The sequence below is a fragment of the Aquarana catesbeiana genome, linkage group LG02, assembly GCF_042186555.1.
Source record: "Aquarana catesbeiana isolate 2022-GZ linkage group LG02, ASM4218655v1, whole genome shotgun sequence".
Taxonomy (NCBI): domain Eukaryota; kingdom Metazoa; phylum Chordata; class Amphibia; order Anura; family Ranidae; genus Aquarana; species Aquarana catesbeiana.
In genome coordinates this window covers 453,601,426-453,624,478 of record NC_133325.1, presented here as the reverse complement: position 1 = coordinate 453,624,478, position 23,053 = coordinate 453,601,426, and the positions used below count along the sequence as shown (strand labels likewise).

The 23,053-nt window shown below is 42.6% G+C and overlaps 1 protein-coding gene across 1 annotated transcript in view; it reads right to left on the bottom strand.

Annotated features, from left to right (window-relative positions):
• The window catches only part of LOC141128354 (protein argonaute-3), a 259,236-nt gene that overhangs the window by 208,174 nt on the left and 28,009 nt on the right, over nucleotides 1–23,053 (bottom strand). The window lies entirely within an intron of this gene.

Below are 23,053 nucleotides of genomic sequence, written 5' to 3'. Positions count from 1 at the left end.
TCCAGAGTGTGAAAAGCTTCTTCTCCTGAATTGGTCGTAGTTGAAGAGAAAGTGGGCAGGATTATTTCTTGTGAGCGGTGAAAGGGTGAAGAAACTTTGGGAAGAAACGCTGGGTCCTTTTGAAGGACCACTCTGTCTGCAAAATCTTTCAGGAAAGGTTCTGTAACTGCCAGAGCCTGGAGCTCGCCGATTCTTCTTGCAGAGGTGATGGCCAGCAGAAAAATTGTTTCGAGAACCAAATTCTGCAATGATGCTTCTTGTAAGGATTCAAACGGAGCTCCCGAGAGACCCTGTAAAACAATAGACAAATACCAACTGGGAAAATCTTTAAGGGCTACTGGCCTATTTCATGCGAGTGCCCTAAAAAACCTTGAAATTAAAACTTCTTTGGATAAAGTTTTTTTCAAAATAAACAGATAAAGCCGCCACCTGGGTCTTCAGGGTGCTGACTGCCAGTCCCTTCTCCATGCCCTTATGGAGAAATTCAAGAACCAATATTGAACTTTTAACCTGGAGGTCATTAGAAGCACACCAGGAGTTAAATTTTTTCCAGAACTTCATGCATATGGCTCGCGTGACTTCTTTTCTACTTGAAAGAAGGGTCTTTACTACTTTATCCTTTTGCCTTCAAAAGGTCTTCCTCAGAAACCAAGCTGTTAACTGAAGATAGTCCGCTTATGGATGGTTCACTGACCCCTGCGTTAGAAGATCTTTTCTGGACGGTAACTTCCATGGAGGTTCCGTGGCCAGATTTAATAGAGCCGCGAACCAATGCCTTTCTGGCCAGAAGGGAGTGACCAGGATCAAATTGGTCTTTTCTTCTCTGGGACTAGGACTAGTGGTATCAGAGGAAAGGGGGGAAAAGCATAGCACAGCTGGTAACACCACCGATGGGTGAAGGCATTTATGCCTACTGCTTGATCTTCTCGGTGGAGAGAGAAAAATTTTCTTACTTTTGAGTTCTGTTGGCTGACAAACAGATCTATTTAGGGTCGCCCCCAGGTTTCGGAGACCATCAAGAAAACTTCTTGATTCAGGCTCCATTCTGCTTCGAAGATCTGCTAGTAGATTTTGAGATACTTTCAGGTGAACTGCTGACAATGAGGCCACATTCTGTTCTGCCCAGGTAAGTAGCTGACTGGCCAACTCTAGGAGGCCTCTGCTCCTGGTTCCCCCTTGTTTCAGTATGTAGGCTACTGCAGTTGTATTGTCCAACAGAACTTCAACATAATGGCCCCTTACTACATGTTGAAAGGCTAGGAGACCAAGAAAAATTGCCTTCAGTTCCCACCAGTTTGAGGATTTTTGGGCTTCCGACTTGGACCAGACCCCCTGAGAAGTCTGACCGTCCAGGTAGGCTCCCCATCCCCAAGAACTCGCGTCCGTCGTTAGACACTTGTCCAGGGGAAAGACCCAAGAAAGACCTTTTGCCAGGTTGGATGGATTTGTCCACCATCAGAGAGCACTCTTTACCTTTAAGGAAAGTTTTATCTGTTTCTGTAGTGGGTCCTGGTAGGACCAACTGCGTAGTATGTTTAACTGGAGGGGTCTGGAATGCAATCTGGCCCACTGAATGGCAGGAATCGATGCCGTAAGAAGGCCTAAGACGGCCATAGCTGACCTGGCTGACACTGACAGGTTGTTCTGAACTTGTTTCACCGCTGATTGGATCTTCTAGCACCGAGTTTATGGTATAACCCAGAAACTTCATCTCCTGTGAGGGTTCAGTTTTGACTTTTCAAGATTTAGAAGCCACCCTAAATTCCTGAGGTGAGCATGGGACACCTGGAGGTTTGCCAAGACTTGTTCCTTTGAGTCTGCGAAGAACAGGTCGTCCAGATAGGGGACAACTGAGATCCCTCTTAACTTCAGAGGCTCCAGAGATTCCACCATTATTTTTGTGAAACTTCTGGGGGAGGATGAAAGTCCGAACAGCAGAGCTCTGAATTGGAGGTGCCAGACCGAGGTCCCCAGATCCAGGGCCAGGCTTAGAAAGCATTGAGAAGCCTGATTTATTGGAACATGAAGATAAGCATCCCTTAGATCCAGGAATGCCATGAAACCGTCTGGAGTCAGCAGTTTCGTAATTGAAAAAATTGTGTCCATCCTGAAATGCTTGTACCGAATGGATTTGTTCAAGATCTTTAAGTTCAGAATCAAATCGATACTTCCCCAAAGGCTTCTTCACTAGGAATATATGGGAATAGAAGCCCCTGCCCTCTTGACTTTTTGGAACCTGGATAATCACTTCTTGCTGAATCAGATCCTGCAGCAGGCTCATCATTGCAGAAGCTTTTTCCCGATCCTTTGGTAGGGCGGTAACATAAAATCTGCTCGGGGGTGGCTCAGAATTCCAGCCTGTACCCCAAATTATGAAGCTTTTCACAAACAAACTTGGAGATTGTTCCACTGTAGGTGAAAAGCCGACAATCTTCCCCCTACTGGGGTGAGATTGTCACTTACTTTTGGAGGGCTGGACTCCGGGAGATCTGAAAAGAACTCCTCCTCTTCCCTTACCCCTTTGGAAGCCCCAACGGCTCTTACGGTCCTGTTCCTTATTTTTATGGGACTGTTGAACAGCACGAAAAATTATTTTTAAAAATCGGCTGTTTCTTCTTAGCAGGGAAAGCCTTTTTCTTGTCGGCTGTCCTATCTAAGACTGTTTCAAGGTCTGGACCAAAAAGCAGATCACCTGAAAAAGGTAAACTGCACAGCTTAACCTTGGAATCTGTGTTACCAGACCAGGTTTTCAGCCAGACCGCACGTCTGGCTGAATTCACCAGTGCCGATGACCTTGCTGCCAATGTAACCGATTCAGCAGATGCATCGGTCATATACTTAACTCCTTTTAATATTAAAGGAAAAGACTAACAGATCTTTTTGCGGTGTGCCCGCTTCAATATGGCTTTTCAGCTAATCCACCCAGCATTCCAGGTTCCTTGCCACAACCATGGAAGCCATAGCAGGTTTGAGGCTGACTGATGTAGAATCCCAAGCATTTTTAAGGAGGGAGTCTGTCTTCTTATCCATCGCATCCTTTAGCACCCTCATGTCTTCAAAGGCAAGGTCTGTGCGTCTGGAAACCTGCCAGAAAGCGGCATCTACCCATGGTTTCTTATTCCAGACTTCAGACTCCTTATCTTCGAAGGGAAACCTTCTCCTAAGGGTCTTCGAGAAGGACGGGCCTCTCTCGGGGTCCATCCATTCTTTCTTGACTAACTCTGATAGAACCCTATGAACTGGAAACACCCTGTGTTTAGTTTCATCCAGACCCTGGTACATTTGGTCGTGAACTGACAGTTGTACCCTTTCCTCCTGAATTTCTAAGGTAGTGTAGATTGCTCTTAAGAGGTCGTCCACCTCCTCCAAAGATAACTTGTACCGAGAGGCTCGGCTATCGTCTTCCCTCATCTGAATCCTTGAGTGAGAGAAGAGTACTTCCCCCTTCATCACCTGAGTCCTCAGCCTCCAGTGGCCTGGATGAGGATGCTCTCGGACTAGGTGGTGGATGCTGGTGCTCAACCTGAGCTGCTGGGTTCTGTACCAACATGGACTTGACATAACTCAGTGAGTTCGTAAGTTCCAGTACTGAAGAGAATAAGTCCTTGTAGGAAGTTTCTTCCTCCACCAGGTCCTTAATACAGGATTTGCACATCGCCTTCTGCCATGAATCTCTATGGGGATTATTGCAAGAAGGACATTTCCTTTTACTTGGTGGATTTACATGTTTAGTCTTTCCTAACATTTTTTCCTGTAATGATAAAAAATTTAAACTAAACCTAGGGTCCCTAAAAAACAAATTGCCACTAGTGCACAGCTAAACCACCACCAAGCCAAAGGGAAGAAACAGAAACAACCCGAGCAGTGTTATTAGTAAGGCACCCAGTCCACACTGCAGGGTCCGAGTGAAGTAACCTCTGACCCTCCAGCAGGAAACAAACAACCCACAAAAGTCCATACGGATAAGAATAAAAAGGCACCACTGTACCTCTTACCTGGGCTTCACCGGTGCTAAGGGGCGCCTGCATCCGTCGTCGCTGTCTGTCTCATCCATCTTGCAGAGAAAAGCAGCAGCAATGACACAAAAACCCATCGTGTTTTTAAATTTTCCCGGTCCCAGCGTCATCAGCGAGGGCCAGAAGCGCCGGTCTATGGACCCTCCCCCTGGTCTCTGCATTCCAGGCAATTGGAACCACGAGCGCCACACCCCCACAGGAAGCCGCGTCACCAGACATGACGCACTCGCCGGCTGGGACCCGGAACCAAGATACGGGACATGCCGCTGACCGGCAGCGCCCCCCGCCCGGCCACCAGAGCCAAAGAAGTGGAATCCAGGCACAGACACCGCACCTCCCGAGGGCCCTAAACTCCCCTGAGATGGAGAGACCTGGGACTCCGGAACACCCCCCACCCTTGTGGGGGGTGCTGGGATGGTCGCTAGACACAAGAAAACAAAACGGTAAGCTTTACACTTTCCAACCTTCGAGAGAGCGCAGCTCCCTGGTTCCAGGCACATGCTTCCACCATGGTGGAGGAAACACAATAACTGAGGCCATGGTGGAAGAGGAGGGATTTAAAGGCTGCATGTGTTTCCTGTGAAGAAGGCGGAGCTACGCTCTCTCTCCAAGGTTGTCCTGAAAGGCGATTTGAGAAAATAAACAAATGTTAATCTGTCTCGTTTACACCAGCAATGGGCTGAAATCGCACCGCACCAAAAAGTAGTGCATGCACTACTTTAAAAACTTGCTGACCGCCCTATAGCAGTTTTACTATATACCGTACATGTGATCCTGCACTTCCGCCTGCAGTGGCCGCATGTTTACTGCGTCTGCTGTGATTCTTCACAGCAGAAGCCGATCTGTAGGTGCCGGGCACTCAATGTCCACCGGCACCCACCAATCATCAGTAAACACAGAAAGCCAATTTGGCCTTGTTTACATAGGCAGATTGTTGTTCTGACGGGGAAGGGATGGATTCTGTGTTCCTGCAAAGCAGGGACTACAATGCATTTTTCCCCTAGTAAAAGCAGCACATACAGTACACAAAAACACTGGCTAGGCACACAGTTAACCCTTTGATTGTACTAGATGTTTAACCCTTCCCTTCCCAGCCAGTGTCATTAGTACAGTGACTGTGCATATTTCTAGCACTGATCATTGTATTAGTGTCACTGGTTCCCACAAAGTGTGAGTGTCCGATCGTCTGCCGCAATATCGCAGTTCTGCTATAAGTCACTGATCGCCGCCATTACTAATATATATATATAAAAAACACCACACACGCACGCCACACCACACACAAAAAAATCCATAAATATATACACCATAGTTTGTAGACGCTCTAATTTTCGCGTAAACCAATATATGCTTATTGAGTTGTTTTTTTTTGTACCAAAAACTTATAGCAAAATACATATTGGACTAAATTCATGAAGAAATTAGATTTTTTAATTTTTTTATTGGATAGGTTTTATAGCAGAAAGTAAAAAATATTGTTTTTTTTTTTTTTTCTAAATTGTTGCCATTTTTTTGTTTTAGCGCAAAAAAAAAAAAAAAAAAAAAGCAGCGGTGATCAAATACCACCAAAAGAAAGCTGTTTGTAAGAATAAAAAAAAATTTAGGTACAGTGTTGCATGATCGCGCAATTGACAGTGCCGTATCGCAAAAAATGGCCTGTTCATAAAGGGGAGTAAATCTTCCGGAGGTCAAGTGGTTAAAAAAAGGAACTGCAACTGGATCGCATTGGTTCTTCTGTATCATGCGATACGATGCAGGCAAATGCACTGCGTTTAGGGTGACATTAGCATGCATAGATATCCGCTGCAGATTACAAGGGCAGTGCCCTTTGAATGCGGTGCAGGAAACATGCATGGAATGAGGGCTTCCCGCATAGCGTTCTGGTGTGGACGGGTCCCGAGTATTGGCTAACTGAAAAAGAAATGTTAATGTGCCTACAGCTAGACAGATTTCACTATGTAGTTACATCGCTGTCTCAACACTTTTTTCAAGAGATCACTTTGTAGCATAATAAGACACTAGTGACATAAAAAAAAAAAAAATATGCTAAAACTACAGTAAAATAATGCAGCTTTCCATCAAGTTCTGATCCCTCACACATCTACTTAGAGTTGCGATATTAGAGAAAGACAAGCTAGCACTAGTTTTACATGCATTGCATAAAAGTAAATTACACTTCTGCCATGTATAACTTTTTAAATGCCAAACATATAATCCTTTCTACTATAAAATGCTGGGTACTTCTTTGTGCACATAACCCATTCACTGGTATGAGATTCCCCAGTGCCCAATGAGAGTAATAGAAAGCCTTCCATTTCCTCCCCTCCTCCCACCCCACACACAGTTCATTTCCCTATCCCTTTCATAAGCACACTGAACTTTCCCTGATCCTGGCCTCAAATGCCTTCTGTACAGAGAAAGTGAGAGAGAGAGGAGTCAGTGAACCAGAATGAACTGCTTGCACTGTGCCTTGCATGGGCAGGACTGAGCAGGAGCTTTCATTAATGCAGCAGCAAGATCTGCGTAGCCAAGAGGTCACCACCATTATATTAAGTGACACTTTTCAACAAAATTTGTTTAGCGTTTAACACCTCTTTTGTAGGCAAAGCTACAAAATAGAAAGTTTCAGTTCACAAAGCTATCAGGATAAGGATCCTTGACAGTCCAATGAGATTTCATAATTGCAGTCACAAGGCTGAAAATCAAGATCTTTGTGTACAGTTTTGTGAATAAAGCCTAGTGTAAATTAAAAGAGCCTAGTGTAAATTAAAATAACGTTAATGTCTTTAGTAGTTTTGGAAAAAGCGGATAGGGATTAGAACATGTCAGGTTTTTATTGCTGTCCATGTCCAAGTTAGGCCTATGCGGTTTGATTTTGATATGTTTCTACCATGCTTTTTTGCACACACGCTCTTGATGCGTTTTGTGTGGTTTTTTTTATGCTTTTTTTTGGCCAATTTGTTGTTGGGCAGATTTTAAAAAATGCGGCAAAAACACGCACTACATGCTTTTCTGTAGCGTCTCCATTGAAGTCTATTGAACCAAAAACGCACCATTTTGCATTTAAAAAAGTACCTGAGGCTCTGTCCACACATAAGTGCTTTGAATCATGGGCAGAATCCCCACGACTCTGCTGGCGATTTCAAAACGCGCCGTTAAAATGTCAAATCGCATATCCGCATGTTCAGGTGCCATTCATTTCAATAGCACCTAAAAACACGGTGCACTTCTGCCGTGATTGTCACGCCACTAATCAGGCTTCAGTCACGCAAACCAAATTGTGCGGCGTGTTTCTCCAAAAAGTACTTCTGGAACTTTTAGCAACTGGAACAGTTTGGCCCCCGATCATGCTGATGTGCAATTTGATAATTTAACAGTGCGTTTTGAAATTGCGGACAGAAGCATGGCGATTCAAAATGTCTTTGTGAACAAAGCCTGACCCTGGCCAAAAACGCAGCGGCTCGGCTGAAAAAGGCATAGGATGTGAACGTGTCCCATAGGAAACCATGTTAAATGGACTATAGTGCGTTTCTGCAAAAAGCACCAAAAATCGCATAGGTGTGAACCAGGCCTTAGGGGGGATTCCCTCTATTTGTTCTGGTGCCCATTATCAGCAAAAGTGAAAGAAAGTCTCAAATTTTGAATGGTCACTAGAACTTGAATAGAGGGGAAATCTTCTAAAGCAGGCCTAGTTGAGTGATGCTGGTGACTACCAGGGATATCTCGCACTTTGGAGGATTTCCTCTCACTTCCTGTTGGAGCTATAGGACAAAAAGCAGAAAGTGAAGAAAATCTCCCCAATGGAAAAAAAAGAGCTCTATCCAAAAGAGGAAAAAAAAAAAAATAGGAATTTTGACATACCTATAAATTCCTTTATTTGGAGTACAGTATAAGACACTGGGGTTGATCTTTAGACCATGGTTTATAAGCTGCTACCTTAGATGATTGGACACTGGCAAATGCTTTGCTGAGAACTGCACCCCAAAGTGCGCCCCCCCATATAACCCCATCAACTCTTCAAGGCTCCAGTTTTTCAGTAAGCAGTAAGATCAGAGAAAGAAGGGGAAGACCTGTGTCATGCCTGGTCCTGTGCTACCAAGATATGGAATTTTAAATAAAATGTACAACAAAATTCCTGTTATCTTAAAGGAGAATTCCAGTTAAAGACTAACTAATCCTAAAAATCCTCCCTCAGCTATCCTAGCACCTATACGAACTAACCCGTGTAAAAAAAAAAAAAAAGTATATACTTATAGTCAGCCCACTCCAGTGACGTGATTACCTGCGTCAACCCCTGTAGGCTGCAGGGGAATGAAGAGTGTGCCCAACTACGTCTGTGAAAGCCAGGAGTGATGACATCACCCATAGATTCCCCTGGTGCAGCCATTATCGGTGGTCCCTTCCTGGGCCTAACTGACAATTGGGAGCCAGATCACAAGATCACATGAACGGACCGGAATGGGCTGAAAGCAAGCGAGTATATTCATCTTTTTTACACAAGTTAGTTAGTACAGGTGTTAGGAGGGGGAGGGAGCATTTTTAAGACTAGTTCGGCTTTTGCTGGAGTTCTACTTTAAACAGTACAGGATACAGGAGTTGATTCTTAGACCATGGGACATTCCCAACCATTAAAAAAGAGAAGTTCATCCATTAACAACAAATGCACATATTTATGCTGAAAACAAGCGTGTGTTTATTATTTTTCCCTGCAAGAGCCTGGAAAGCATTGCACAGGTGATCAATAGATCAAGGCTACAATGTCAGGTTTCTGCAGACAAGCCCTGCAGCTTTCAGCCCGTACCTGTATACAGGCTGTCAGTTACAAAGCTGCAGGGCTTGTGAAAGGAACTACAAGGTCACTCATCAGCACTCTCCAGTAAATTCAGAACTAGAGTTGGGCGAACAGTTCAACCCGAGCAAAATTTCAACTCGAACATCACCTGTTCGACGAAAACAACCGAAAACACCCGAATTTGCGGGGCGCTCAGCGAGATGTTCAACAGCCGAGCACACCTCAATGCACTGTACAGTGCATTCTAAGCCCTGATTGGGCAAAGCTTTGCCCAATCAGGGCATAGTGAATAGCTGGTTAAGGTTTGGGCTGGGAAGCTGGCCGCTGCATCCTTAACAATGGATGAGTCATCAGCCTGGCAGGCGAGGAACCGAAAAAAAAAAAAAAAAACTCCGCCCGTGAAGAAGTCTAATTGCCATCTGACAGTTCTTAAATAGGTAAGGGGTGGTGCCATCTGGCAACATCACCAGATGGCACCGCCCCTGTGACATCACTGACCCAGCATACACTGATCGGTGATGTCACACGGGGGACAGTGCCACCAGGTGACATCGCCAGGTGGCTCCGCCCCTTACCTATTTAAGAACTGTCAGATGGCAGAGCAGGCAGATGACAGTTAGCCTTCGTAAAGGGGGGAGCGTTTTTTCATCATGCTTGGTTTAAGAGCAGACAGAAATAGAGCTTCTTTGTGTACCTCTCCAAAAGACAGAGTGAATAAAAGCAACTTAACCTAATGTGAAGGAAATGACGTCCCTCTGTCCCCTTTTTTTGTCAAGGAGTAAGGGCAACTGCTAAGCCTAGCTGTGAGGTTTGTCATGAGGCGAAGAACTCCAGTAGCTGACTCTGAGGGGGCGATCAGACTGTATCTGCATGGTAGGGAAGGCCTATACAATGGGTAAGAGAGATTGAGGATAGTGAGATGGAAATCCCATTTGGGGGAATACTGACAGCTATTAAGTGCCAAAAACACTGCATATTTGAATATTAAAGTGGATGTAAACCCAACGTCATCCTTTCTAAGCTACTGCCATAGGGGTTATCTATAAGGATATACATACCTCCTGCATGTGTCCTTACCTGTCAAATGTCTCCCCTCTGTCTGTTATGAGAGCCGAAAAACTGCATATTCTGTGGGTGGGTCTGTTGTCTGGAGCTCAGTGGGTGGAGTCGTGATGTCAATAAACTCCCCGCCCACCTCTACACTCCCCTGTGTATTTCTAACTGAACTTCTGCTATGATCTCTAACATCCAGTGAAAAGACAGGAAAGTACCCACATGACTTCAGCATGCCAAATCATGCTGAGGTGTGGAACAGCCAATCCTTGCAGAGCTGCTGAAGAAAGGAGTGGGGGGAGGGAATTAAAAAATACTGCACGTGTCTTAGGCTGTCACTCACAGCAAGGGGGAGGATTTGACAAAGTTTTTCTCACTTTGTCAAGATTTTTCTCATTGAACAATAAAAGGATTGCTCAGAGATGGATTAACTCTGTGTGGCAAGACTGGGCTCAAATGATAGGAAATCTACTCTACAGTGTGATATCAAAAAAAAAAAAAAAAATTTCGGGTTTACATCCACTTTAAAGTATCGCTTTTTGTACAGTGTTTTAGTGAATTAAGCAAAGGGAGCTTGTCAGCAGGAGGCAGAGAAACCGCTGTACACTGATCTTCCCAGTGAAGAGTTACCAGGGGGCATGTCAACAGAAGTCTGACGACTGGAGTACAAGCAGGCTGTGCTCCAGAGTGGAATGCAAGGAAGAAAACTGACCACCTCGGGATGGATGTGCTCCCATGCCCCTGGGTTGCCGAAAATAAATTCTGAAACACAGACAGTGTTGAGGGGGGATCCGTCCCTGTCGGGAGAACACAGTTATTATTGCTAGTGGTTATAACAGCCACTAGCAATAATCGCATGTAAAATCCGGCAACTTGGGTACATTTAGCCTGCCAATACAGAGTTTGAATCTTGGCCAACTTAGACCAAAACTTGGATACAGTAAAGTCAAGTGAAATGAGGTTTTGAGTCTCTGCAGGGATTTTTCTTTTACAGTACATCTGGTCTTTGAGTCAACTGACAATAAGAGAAAATCTCTTTAAAGTAAGGGAAGTCAGACAGCTGTCCCCATTAAAAGGATTTCCCTTCTCCTCCTGTTCTGGAAAAAGCAAAAATTTGGGGTTTTCCCTCACTATTAGTCTGAGTGACAACAGTCACAACCTAAAAACAATTCTTTATAAAATTTGCTGTAAAGAAAAACAAAATTTAACAAGCATGTATTACTATGAAATGCTTCACGATTCAGATCAATGATAATTCTAGTAATTTGTAAAGTTAAAACAAATACCATTAACCGGTAGGCTGATGACACAGGCCCCTTTCACACTGGGGCGGTGGGGGCGGTGGCGGTACAACAGCGCTATTTTTAGCGCTGCTGTACCGTCGTTCTTGCAGCGGTATTCGGCCGCTAGCGGTTCGGTTTTAACCCCCGCTGGCGGCCGAAAAAGGGTTAAATCCGCTCGTACAGCGCGGCTATAGCCGCGGTATTACCGCGGTATAGCCGCGCTGTCCCATTGATTTCAATGGGCAGGAGCGGTGAATACACCGCTCCTTCCCCGCTCCAAAGAAGCGGCTCGCAGGACTTTTTTTACCGTCCTGCGAGCGCACCGCTTCAGTGTGAAAGCCCTCGGGCTTTCACACTGAACAAACAGCGGAGGCTGTTTAGGGGCGTTTTTCAGGCGGTATTTTTAGCGCAATACCGCCTGAAAACCGATCCAGTGTGAAAGGGGCCTAAGGGTGATGAACCGACTTCTGACTTTTTAGCTGTTCATATGTGAATCATATTCCTTTTGTAGAAAGATGGCCAGCAAAATCTGTACAGTATGTAAAAAGGGACTTCTAACAGGGACTAATTGTTGCACAGAAACTCCCCCATACCCACACAGCTCTATAAAAAAACAAACGTATTCAGAAAAATAGTTTCACTATTAAAAGAAACAACTTTGCTTTCATCTTTGTGTTTTCCCAAAAATATCCACAATTGCTAAAAGTTATTTAAAACCCAGAACAAAAAAGCATTTTGGTTTCTACAGATCTGAAAAAAATATATAGTATTTAAAAAAAAAACAAAAAAAAAAACCAAACACAAAACACAAAAACACCCATTGCAACAGGTTTCACAATTCTAAAATATTCTACCTGCCAAGCACAGTACTTACTCTACAGAGCAAAAGCACCCCCAAAAAATAAACCGATTTCACACTTCACATAACTCAATAGAGTACGTTACCATCTGAAAATCATTTTTTTTCTTAAAATTAGAAAAAGTACCCATTCTTCCCAGGAAAAAAAAATTACTATACTCCAATAACATAGCTGCTGACTTAATAAAACACAAAAACCACTGAAGCTCCACTTTAAAGTGGTTGCAAACCATCTCATATATCCACTCCAGTGAAGTGACTAGCCTCAGGTGATCCCCAGAGATTAAACCAATTCTCCTGCAACCAGCTCTTATCTACATCTGTTCAAAAGTACACAATTGTGATAAAATCCTTCTGCATCTGGTCAGGAGCACAGAAGAGGGGGTGGGGAGCTGCAGTTAGAGGTCTTATACACTGTGTGAGAACTGATTGGAGGTAAGGGACACCCCCCCCCCCTCTACACAGGGCACAGGAACGAAGGATGGATACAGAGATGTGTTCCGAATAGCAAGCTGGGTGCTGAGCTCCCTCCTCATCACAAATGTATCTCATGTAGAAAACTTTTTAGAAGTGACTCATGCTAATAACAGAAGAAGGAAGCACCAGAGAGAAACCACACTTAGAGCTTTGGAGATAGTCAGGTAAACACTACAGATATATGTGCTTTGTTCAGATTTCATGACTTGATTTACAGCCACTTTAAAATAAAGTTTTAATGCCTGGAGTTCAGCTTTAATGACCACAGAGAAACATTAATTTGTGCCTTTTATATCTGTCTAGAGCAGGGTTACTTGCCACCCTTAACCACTTAAGGACAGAGCATAGTACAACTGGATTGGCGTAGGGCCAATGTGGTGCCTATATTTAAAAAGGGAACAAAGTCTTTACCAAGTAACTATAGACCTGTTAGTTTAACTTCTATAGTCGGGAAGATACTGGAGAGTTTAATAAAAGACCACATGGACGAGTTCTTGCTGGAAAAAAATACTTTAAGCAACAGACAGCATGGATTCATGAAAGACAGAAGATGTCAAACAAACCTGATTTCTTTTTATGAGGTGGTAAGTAAAACCTTGGACAGAGGGGTGGCTGTGGACATGGTATACTTGAATTTTACAAAAGCGTTTGACACAGTTCCCCACACACGGCTCATGTGTAAGGTAAAGTCTACAGGCTTGGAAATAGTTTGTAAATGGATAGAAAACTGGCTAAAAGACAGAATTCAGAGAGTAGTGGTTAATGATTCTTACATGGTCTAAGGTTATCAGTGGTGTACCCCAAGGTTCAGTGCTGGGAACCTTACTTTTTAATATCTTTATAAATGATATTGGGTCTGGGATTAAAAGTAACATTTCTGTCTTTGCAGATAAAACTATGCAGTGGAATAACGTCCTTACGGGATGTCTCCAATTTAAAGCCGGTCTCAATTGGGCGGCTATGTGGCAGATGAGGTTTAATCTTGATAAGTGTAAAAAGTTATGCACTTGGGTACTAAGAATATGCATACATCATACATACTAGGGGGGAGTACAACTGGGGGTTTTGGTAGATCATAAGCCCAATAATAGCATGCAATGCCAAACCACGGTTTCCAAAGGGAGGGGAGAGGGAGAGATCATTTTTCCCCTGAACAAATCATTAGTAAGACCTCATCTGGAATATGCAGTTCAGTTTTGGGCACCAGTTCCCAAAAAGGATATCGGGGAACTGGAGAAAGTGCAGAGAAGGTCAACCAAACTGATAAGAGGCATGGTGGAGCTCAGCAATGAGGAAAGATTAGAGGAACTGAATTTATTCACTCTTGAGAAGAGGAGATTAAAAGGGGGGATATGGTCACCATGTATAAATATATAAGAGATCCATATAGTGAATTTGGTGTTGAATTATTCACTTTACGGTCAACACTGAGGACAAGGGGGCACTCTTTATGTCTAGAGTAAAAGAGATTTCATCTCCAAATAAGGAAAGGTTTCTTCACAGTAAGAGCTGTGAAAATGTGGAATAGAGACTCCCTCCAGAGGTGGTTCTGGCCAGCTCAGTAGATTGCTTTAAGGCCTGGATTCTTTCCTAAATGTACATAATATAACTGGGTACTAACATTTATAGGTAAAGTTGATCCAGGGAAAATCAGATTGCCTCTCTAGCAAATTGGATCCTGCTTTTCTGGGGGGTTTTTTCGCCTTCCTCTGGATCAACTGTGGGTTGAACTACATGGACTTGTGCCTTTTTTCAACCTAACTATGTAACTGGTCTAGATAGCCTGTAACTTGGATGCTCTGAATTCTCAGAAGGGCCAGCAAGGGTGCTAAGACCTTTGTAAAATCCCTGGGAGCAGAGCATAGGTTAAAGGCAGTGCAACAACCTGGAAGTGGTTGTCTGCAGCTTTAAAGTAAAGAAATCGCTGATGCGGTGGGTAAATGGGAACAAACATGTAGATGGGCATCCTGGATGTCTATGGATGACATGTGTTCCCCTTGTCTAAGAGAGGCAGTTACTGACCCTATGGATTCCATGCCCTTTTTTAGAATTTGAAGGATTTGTTGAGGGATTTAAGTCCGAGATATAACAAATACACTTGTTAATATTTAGTACTGTGAACAGGTTTGAATAGAAACCCTTTAACCTGTCCGTGGCAGTACTGGTGGGACAACTCCCTGGGGTAAGAGATGGCTCAGGGCATTCTGCAAATCTTACTGTCCTGGGTCAGTTTTTGGTATTTTGAAAGAAAGCAGTGAGGCGGTAGAGTTTGGAACTCTTGTACCTATTTGAAACCACCAATTGAACCCACAGGTCTAGGATGTCTGTGACCCAAAGATTTGCAAACTGTAACAGACATCCCCCCACCCATCTCAGGAGTGAGGGAGCCCCCTCAATGCAAAGAGAGCTTTGCAGAAGGGTTTGGTGACCTCTGTGGGTCAAGTTTTCTGCCAAAACGAAGGGCTGAACTTAGGTTTTCCAGTTGAAGCTTGGTTAGAGCGTGCACATGCTCTGCATTTGGAGGAGCTAGGGGCTCCTCAGGAGGATGGTTTTGGTACTTTTTAGGGAATTAAAATCTTCCTATGTGACCTCTGATGAATTGGTAAAGTGCATGCGAGATGCGTTTTACAAACCGATACCACTGTTGAAGCCTTTAGCCATAAGATTCTGCACATAGGAACAGAGAGAACAATTCTGGATATTTGACTCATAATGTGTTCCAGTGCATCATTGTCCAAGGCAAGTTAGCTGCATTTTAAACAGAGAAATCGCATTGAGAGCTGGTTACAGGGCTTGGCCCGCCAGTTTAAAGAGACCTTTGTCAAATCTTTGAAAGAAGGAACATCTTCAATAGGTACAGTGGGAGGTTTGTTTGGGACAGACACGGCAGGCCAATCAGAGGAATAACCCACTTTTTGCAATCTTTTCCACTGAATAGAGTTCAGCAAAGATTCTTGGGGTTGTGAAAATCCTTTCAGGAGTGACCCAATCATCATAGGTCTCTCTGTGCCCAAAGGGGCAGGGAGAGAAATATGCAATGTCCTTAATATCCTCTTAATTTCCTTCCGATTATATATGTCCTCTAGGACTGGCATATTGGTGTTTGTGTCTGGTTGAGAAACTGGAGCAGGAAAAGAGATGTGGTGTTTTTGTGCTTTGGACAAAAGATGGCTGTATTTAAGTGGTAGTAAGGCCCAACTGGTGATTTCTACCTACAGGTAAGCCCAAAACAAAGCTTACCTGAAGGTAAAAAATAAAATCTCCTAACCGTGCACCATTTAGGAGATATTCACGCTGAATGCAGACGGTTATGTCACCGGCGCATCCGCTCTGAGGGTCCGGCATACCTTGCCGGAGCTTCAGAGCTTCGTGCCGGAACCGAGGCCTCCCACACACGGGAGTGACGTCATTGCGGCTCTTGTCAATCACATAGCCGGAGCACGCAAACCTAGGAGAAAGCCCAGGGAAAGATGTCAGCCCTCTAACAGCGCACCGCTGGAAGGCTTTGTTCCAAGGTAAGCATTTCATAATGTGCTAGTATGCGATGCACATTAGCACATTATGCAATTGCCTTACAGCTGTTTTAAAAAAGGAAATAAATAAAAACAGCTGCGGTTTACTACCGCTTTAAGGCTGTAATCTAACAAACTGTGACATACTGTAGATGCAGGAAATTTTGCTTTTGTCAAGTAGGCCACTTGCACGTCTGAAATAGAGCTAGAATAAGACGCCGAGATCAGTGTTAAAACCGGGTCCTGCTCTGGGTCAGTGGATGCACTACTGTCCCTCTGAGGTTGAGCGTTGTACAGGTGGCTTTCAGAGTGAATATATTCACCAGCTGTTTAGAATTGCCTCCCTTACTGACTATTAAGATTTAAAACACATTATTTCTTAGTATAAACAAATAATTCATAGCATCTCTGCACATATAGCCCCTTACAACTGCATATTCTTTCCAGAGCTTTAATAGCATTCATCACAGGTCCAGGCCAGTTTACAAAAAGGCTTGATTTACAGTCAACCTGTGTGTTTGAACTGTAAAAACAGAGAAATAATGATCATCATAAAGTAGGGCTGCAACTAACGATTATTTTCATAATCGATTAGTTGGCCGATTGTTTCGATTAATCGGTTAATAACCTTAAAAAAAAAAAAAAAATGTTTGTTTATAATTTAGTTAATATGTAACGTTTAAAAAAGGCAGTTTATTCTTAAATATCTCTTTGCAGTGATAAATATAAATAACCAACTATATGGTTGGGGAGCAAAATTGCCAATCCACTCTGAGAATAACAGACAGAAGAGATATACTGTATATACTATTAGAGGTTGAATCTGGTAAATATCATCAGACTTCGAGATCAATTTTTTAATTTAAAGAAACAAAAAGTTAAAAGGTCGTTTTGCAGATTTTCAAACAGAACTGTAATATATTATATGCTGGCCATACAAAAACAACTTCTTCCTTCAAAAAAAAAAAAAAAAAAAAAAAAAAAAAAAAAGGGTGTCATTTTAAGAACGTTCGATTTTCTAATCGTTAGTGGGGTCAAATCGACGTTCGTTTTCAACTTTCAACTACAGTGAAGGGAAGATTTTGAAACAATAGAAAACTTTTTGGCCAAGGGAATTTTCAGACAGTGTATGTGGTTTTCGTTCAGAAATTACATTCGTTTTAAAACAGAATGTTAAAAAGGAAGTGAAAATGTAATTTCATTCAGTGAATGTACAAAGATTTTTTTGTCTGAAAATTGATCCATGTGACCAGCATAAGGCTTGGTATACACCTATGCAGTTTGCTTTTGATCTGTTTCTGCAGTGCGTTTTGATTTTTGCGCACGTGATTTTTCAAAATTTTTTTAATGCTTTTTTGTTCAATTTGTTGTTGGGCAGATTAAGAAACACAAATTGCTGCAAAAAAACGCATTACATGCTTTTCTGCAGCTTCTTCATTGAAGTATATTGAACCAAAAAAGCACCAGTTGACACTGAAAAAAAGTCCCTGACCCTTTCCAAAATCGCAGCAGCTGAAAAAAGCATAGATGTGAATGTGTCCCATAGGAAACCATGTTAAATGATCTGTAGTGTGTTTCTGCAAAAATCACCGAAAAACATACATAGGTGTGAAAAAAAAAAAAAAAATAAAATAAAATTAGCCCTTTATAGTACAAGAAGAGCAATTTGCTACTGTAAGGGGTTAATTTTTTTTTTTTTTTACTGTGGAACAGTGAAAGTAAAATTTACAGTAGCGATTATTTGCTTTTTTTGTACTATGAAGTGCCGATTTTAGTTTTTTTTAAGCCCATTATGTTACTGGCCGATTAATCGTTTATGAAAATAGTAATGGATTAATTTCATAAATCGATTAGTTGTCGATTAATCGATTAGTTGTTTCAGCCCTAATCATAAGCATCTGCCCCACATATTAGTCTTCTTCAATGTCTTCCATGCTATAAAATGATGCGCTGCAGAAATCTCAGAGATCACAAAAATGCTAGAAACATCAGACCTTATGAAAAATTTAGAGAGGCCCTGCCCATCCAGTGAGAATTCTGACAACCAACTGTGTGAAGCAGAAATACATCTACAGGGATCCCTAAGCCACGATCAGATGATAAAATCGGATGAACTGTCGTGATTGGCTCTCGAAAGCTCAGTACGAACGATCTGATTATAGCGAGATAGATAGATTATATATATATATATATATATATATATATATATATATATATATATATATATATATATATATATATATATATATATATATATATATATATATATATATATATATATAATCTATCTCTATCTATCTATATCTATAGAGACACACATACACACACACACACACAGTGGGGATGGAAAGTATTCAGGCCCCCTTAAATTTTTCACTCTTTGTTATATTGCAGCCATTTGCTAAAATCATTTTAAGTTCATTTTTTTCCTCATTAATGTACACACAGCACCCCATATTGACAGAAAAACACAGACCCTAAGCACACAGCTAAAATAACGAAGGAGTGGCTTCACAACAACTCTGTGACTGTTCTTGAATGGCCCAGTCAGAGCCCTGACTTAAACCCAATTGAGCATCTCTGAAGAGACCTAAAAATGGCTTCTACCAACGTTTACCATCCAACCTGACAGAACTGGAGGGAATCTGCAAGGAGGAATGGCAGAGGATCCCCAAATCCAGGTGTGAAAAACTTGTTCCATCTTTCCCAAAAAGACTCATGGCTGTATTAGATCAAAAGGGTGCTAATACTAAATACTGAGCAAAGGGTCTGAATACTATACTATATTTCAGTTTTTCTTTTTTAATAAATCTGCAAAAATGTCAACAATTCTGTGTTTTTCTGTCAATATGGGGTGCTGTGTGTACATTGAGGAAAAAAATGAACTTAAATGATTTTAGCAAATGACTGCAATATAACAAAGAGTGAAAAATTTAAGGGGGTCTGAATACTTTCCATCCCCACTGTACATATACATACACACAGAAGATACATCTCCTTATATTGTCTTAGGGTGTAGGATATGTCGCTGAAATGTATACTGAATTGTACCAACAATGAAACCCCTCTAGCTTTAGCACTTCCTTCAAACTAGAATTCCCCCAAAAAAGGCGTGTACATTGATATTCCATCATAATGCATAATAACCTTCATTACATTGCATACCTTATGCATAAGAAGTTTAAAAGTAGGACCCAAAGCAGTATCAGCAGGCATCAGACTCCAGTTACGTCAAAAAAGACTGTACATGGAGGAACATGCTAATAAAAAGGGCTTGAATAGGGTCAGTTAAGTTCACAATAAATTCTTGGAATGGGGAACTGCCAGCCCATCTTCTGTTTTGGGAAGCAGTAAAATAGGCAAGCCTGGTTGCAAAGATTCTACACCATCTCTCACAGGCTGGGGTTTAAGAGTCATAAAGTGATGTATACTATATGTTCTGGCAATCATACAGTTAAACTATGCTCATGGCTGCATTAACAAATGTAAGCTTATTTAAAAATAAAATCTGTTGGCTCTGCTGGAAGTCCAGGATGACTAAAAAACAATTAAGACCCCATTTAGATGTGCAGCTGGTGCCTAGGCATTTGTCAGCCCCAGTGGCATAGCGTTGGGGGGGCAGCCGGGTGCAACAGAAGACATGAAACAGGTGTTGCGGAACAGACGCCAGTCCTGTCATTGCCAGGTGAACGGAAGGCAGGTGTTTCTGTGCCACGTGTGTGTATGAGGGAAAATGAGGCCAGGGGTGGGGAGGGGCGGTGCTGTGAATCCAGGCTAATGCATAGAATGCATTAAGGTGAAAAACCTTCAGGCTTTAGAACCACTTTAAGTATTTCTAAATTCTGAAAAAGCAGTAAAAGTACTTAAAAAAAAATAATAATACTTTACATTTACCTCTTTAGGCTATAGGTATTTGGGAAAAATTTGACTTCCAAATTCACAACAGAGGAACTGAAATCTTTGTGGTTTCTTTTTTTCAAATTACGTTCTATTGCACCAGAATATTGGCGTCACGAAGCCCTCTATAAATGTACCCAGCACATACAGTTTCTAAAATGTTGTAATCTGACTGAAACCGGAGGTTAAAGCGTTTGTTGTGATCTTTGAGAATGAATTCTCAACAACCAGATGCCAAATTCTCCTTTATTTGTGCCTCACACAATCCCTGTTCCAGACACCACAGCTCACAGTAGAAGGATTTCAGCAGCAAAGGCAGTGCTGTTAGTTAAGAAAGCAGTGGGCAGGACAAGTTGTGGACAGTTGCTAACGGACAAGCAGATGCACTTATAATTAAGTGCTGCAGCCCAAACCCGTACATACACCCAGTGAAGTGACTGGCCTTAGGTGAGAAACAGAGATGAAACAAATCTTCCTACATATGTTGTACTTATCTTTTTGCAGTCTTCTCTACATTTGCTCAAAATCTAGAATTTATAAAGCTTGACTGAGAGTTCTGAAAAAAGGGGACAACAAGCTGAAATTACACTCTGCAGAGCTTAGTGAGGAGTGCTCTGACAGCTTATTGGAAGGAAGAGACACACCCACCTTCACACAGCTCACACGAACAGAGCTGAGGCTGTCAATCGGCTGGAGGTCCCTCCCCTGTCACCTTTTTTCTCTAGGTGTCAGGAAAACTTCTCAGAAGTGACTCATGCAGATAGAGGAATGAAGCAGCAGACAGAAATGACACTTTGTGCTCTTAAAGTGGTTTAGTCTCGAAGGTTTTTTTTGGGGTTTTTTTTACCTTAATGCCCCCAGGGAAAGCGGCTTTTCGTGAGGGGTTACCTGATGAAGGGAAGGAGCCAGAAGTGCCGGCGAGGCCCCCCTCAGAAGAGGATTGGGGCTGCAAAACCCTTGCATAGAGCATGTAAGTATAACATGTTTGTTATTTTTTTTTTTAAACAAATCTTTACAAACACTGTAATTAAGACAAGTACACACTATAGAGGGATATGCTCTGTCCATATACCATGTCTGAGGTTTACAACCACTTTAAAGTTTTGAGAGGCCACAAAACCGTAGTCATCATATATCTACAAACTGAAAACATTTGAAGTTGTGAATTTTCACAGAATAGCTGGGGCTGTCAAAGTTACTCGCAGAGCTAGAAGAAAATCATCCAGGCAGTCACAAAAAGGATCCTAAAAGGACAGACAGAGAACTGAAGGTATACAGTAACTAGCAACATCATAGGTCAAGAATAGCAATTCAATATGCCAAAAAGACACAAAATAAGGGTTTCATGGAGACTAGCAAGAAAAAAAAAAAAAAAAAAAACAAACTACCAAGAACATAGGAGTGGGTTTATTTGAAAGGAGACCCCTTCTGTTTTTAAACAAAATCAGTCTTTGGGCAGATGGTGCATTAATAGAACTTTTTGGACAACAACTTTGTCAGGCATACATCAAACAGGCCTAAATTTATAACCAGTGTATAACACTGATTATCTTATTACAATGGCATCTGAACGTTGGCAGGATATATTAGGCAGCAAGTAAACATGTGGTCCCTAAAATTGATTGTTGAAAGCAGGAAAAAAAAAAAAAAAATGGGCATCACAGTTTGTTGTGAATGGGGCTGCATAGCCCACCCAGTCAGGGTGCCCATGCTTACCAGTGTCCACAGCCAAAAAAGTGCCTACAATGGGCACGTGCGCATCAAAACTGGACAATGGCGCAATAGAAGAAGGTGGCCTGGTCTGATGGATCACGTCAGCGTGATGATTTGGGCAATGTTCTGCTGGGAATCTTGGGTTCTACCATTCATGTAGATGTTACTTGACACATACCATCTACCTAAACTTTGTTGCTGACCAAGTATACCCCTTCACAGAAATGATATTACATAACAGTGGCCTCTTCAAGCACGATACTGCTCCATGCAAAAATGGTTCAAGAACGGGTTGAAGTGCTGAATTGGCCTCCAAATTCTCCAGATCTCAGTCCAATTGAGCATTTGTGGGATGCACTGGAAAAAACAAGTCCAATCCATGAAGGTCAAACCTCGCAACTTTCAGGATTTAAAAAAGGACCTGGTACTGACAACTTGGTACCAGATACCACAGCACATCTTCGGAGATCTAGTGGCATTTATGCCTCAATGGGCTGTTTTGGTGGTAAAGGGGACCTACTCAACATCAGATGGGTGGTAGGCCTAGACTGGCCAAAGTACACACCAGGAGTTTGCCCAGTGGGTCTGGGCTGCCGGGCCAAGAGCTGGCTGTGACATGCAGGACAGCCGTGGGTTGATATGGTGGTGGGAGGAACGGAAAGAGAGTCTCTCCATTCCCCCACCCACCAAGCAGTTCCAATGCAACCTAGGCCGTTGCTGAACCGAAAGTCACGGTTTGTGCATGTGCCCCGCAGCCGCCGGTCACCTGGCAACCAGGACACCAGAAATGGATGAAGGACGGAGATGCCGAGGCCTTACGCACTTCAGTATATGCGGCCACAGCATCTTGCTGACTTTAATGTGCGGGGGCAGGTCTTCTGATGTATACCCACCTCTCTTCCCACCCACTCTTTTTCCTCGCAGGTGAGAGGGCTGGATCTGATGTTCTAGGGCCAGAGAGTGCTCCTTTTGTGAAGGGCAATTATGCTCTTTTTTTGTTCTCTGTGACTGCAGTCTTCTGATCAGCTGGCCAGGCTTTTCTAATCATTGTGCACCTGCATTCTCTCCCTCAGCAGCTGTGTGTCTGGCTCAGGCTGAAGGGGAGACATTTCTACCCAGGAAAGTTGCCTGTGGATGAAATATTTACCAGACTTGGTAAGCACTACTAAAAGTAATACTCAAAACTCCTTTATAACTGGCTCTGTGGATAATGCTTTCTAACTGGCTCTGTAGTACTAACAAAGCCAGTTATAAAAGGAGTTTTGCTTAATAACTGGCTTTGCAAGTACTCTTATTTCTGGCTTTGCAAGTCAGGCTTTATAACCACTACTTTAGGAGTTTTAAAAGGGAACTGCACTTTATAACAGGATTTGGTAACTTGTTTTCTAAAGTAGTAGCTCCCAAACCCTGTTCTAAGGCTATATCCGCACATGCATTGAGGCACAATGCAA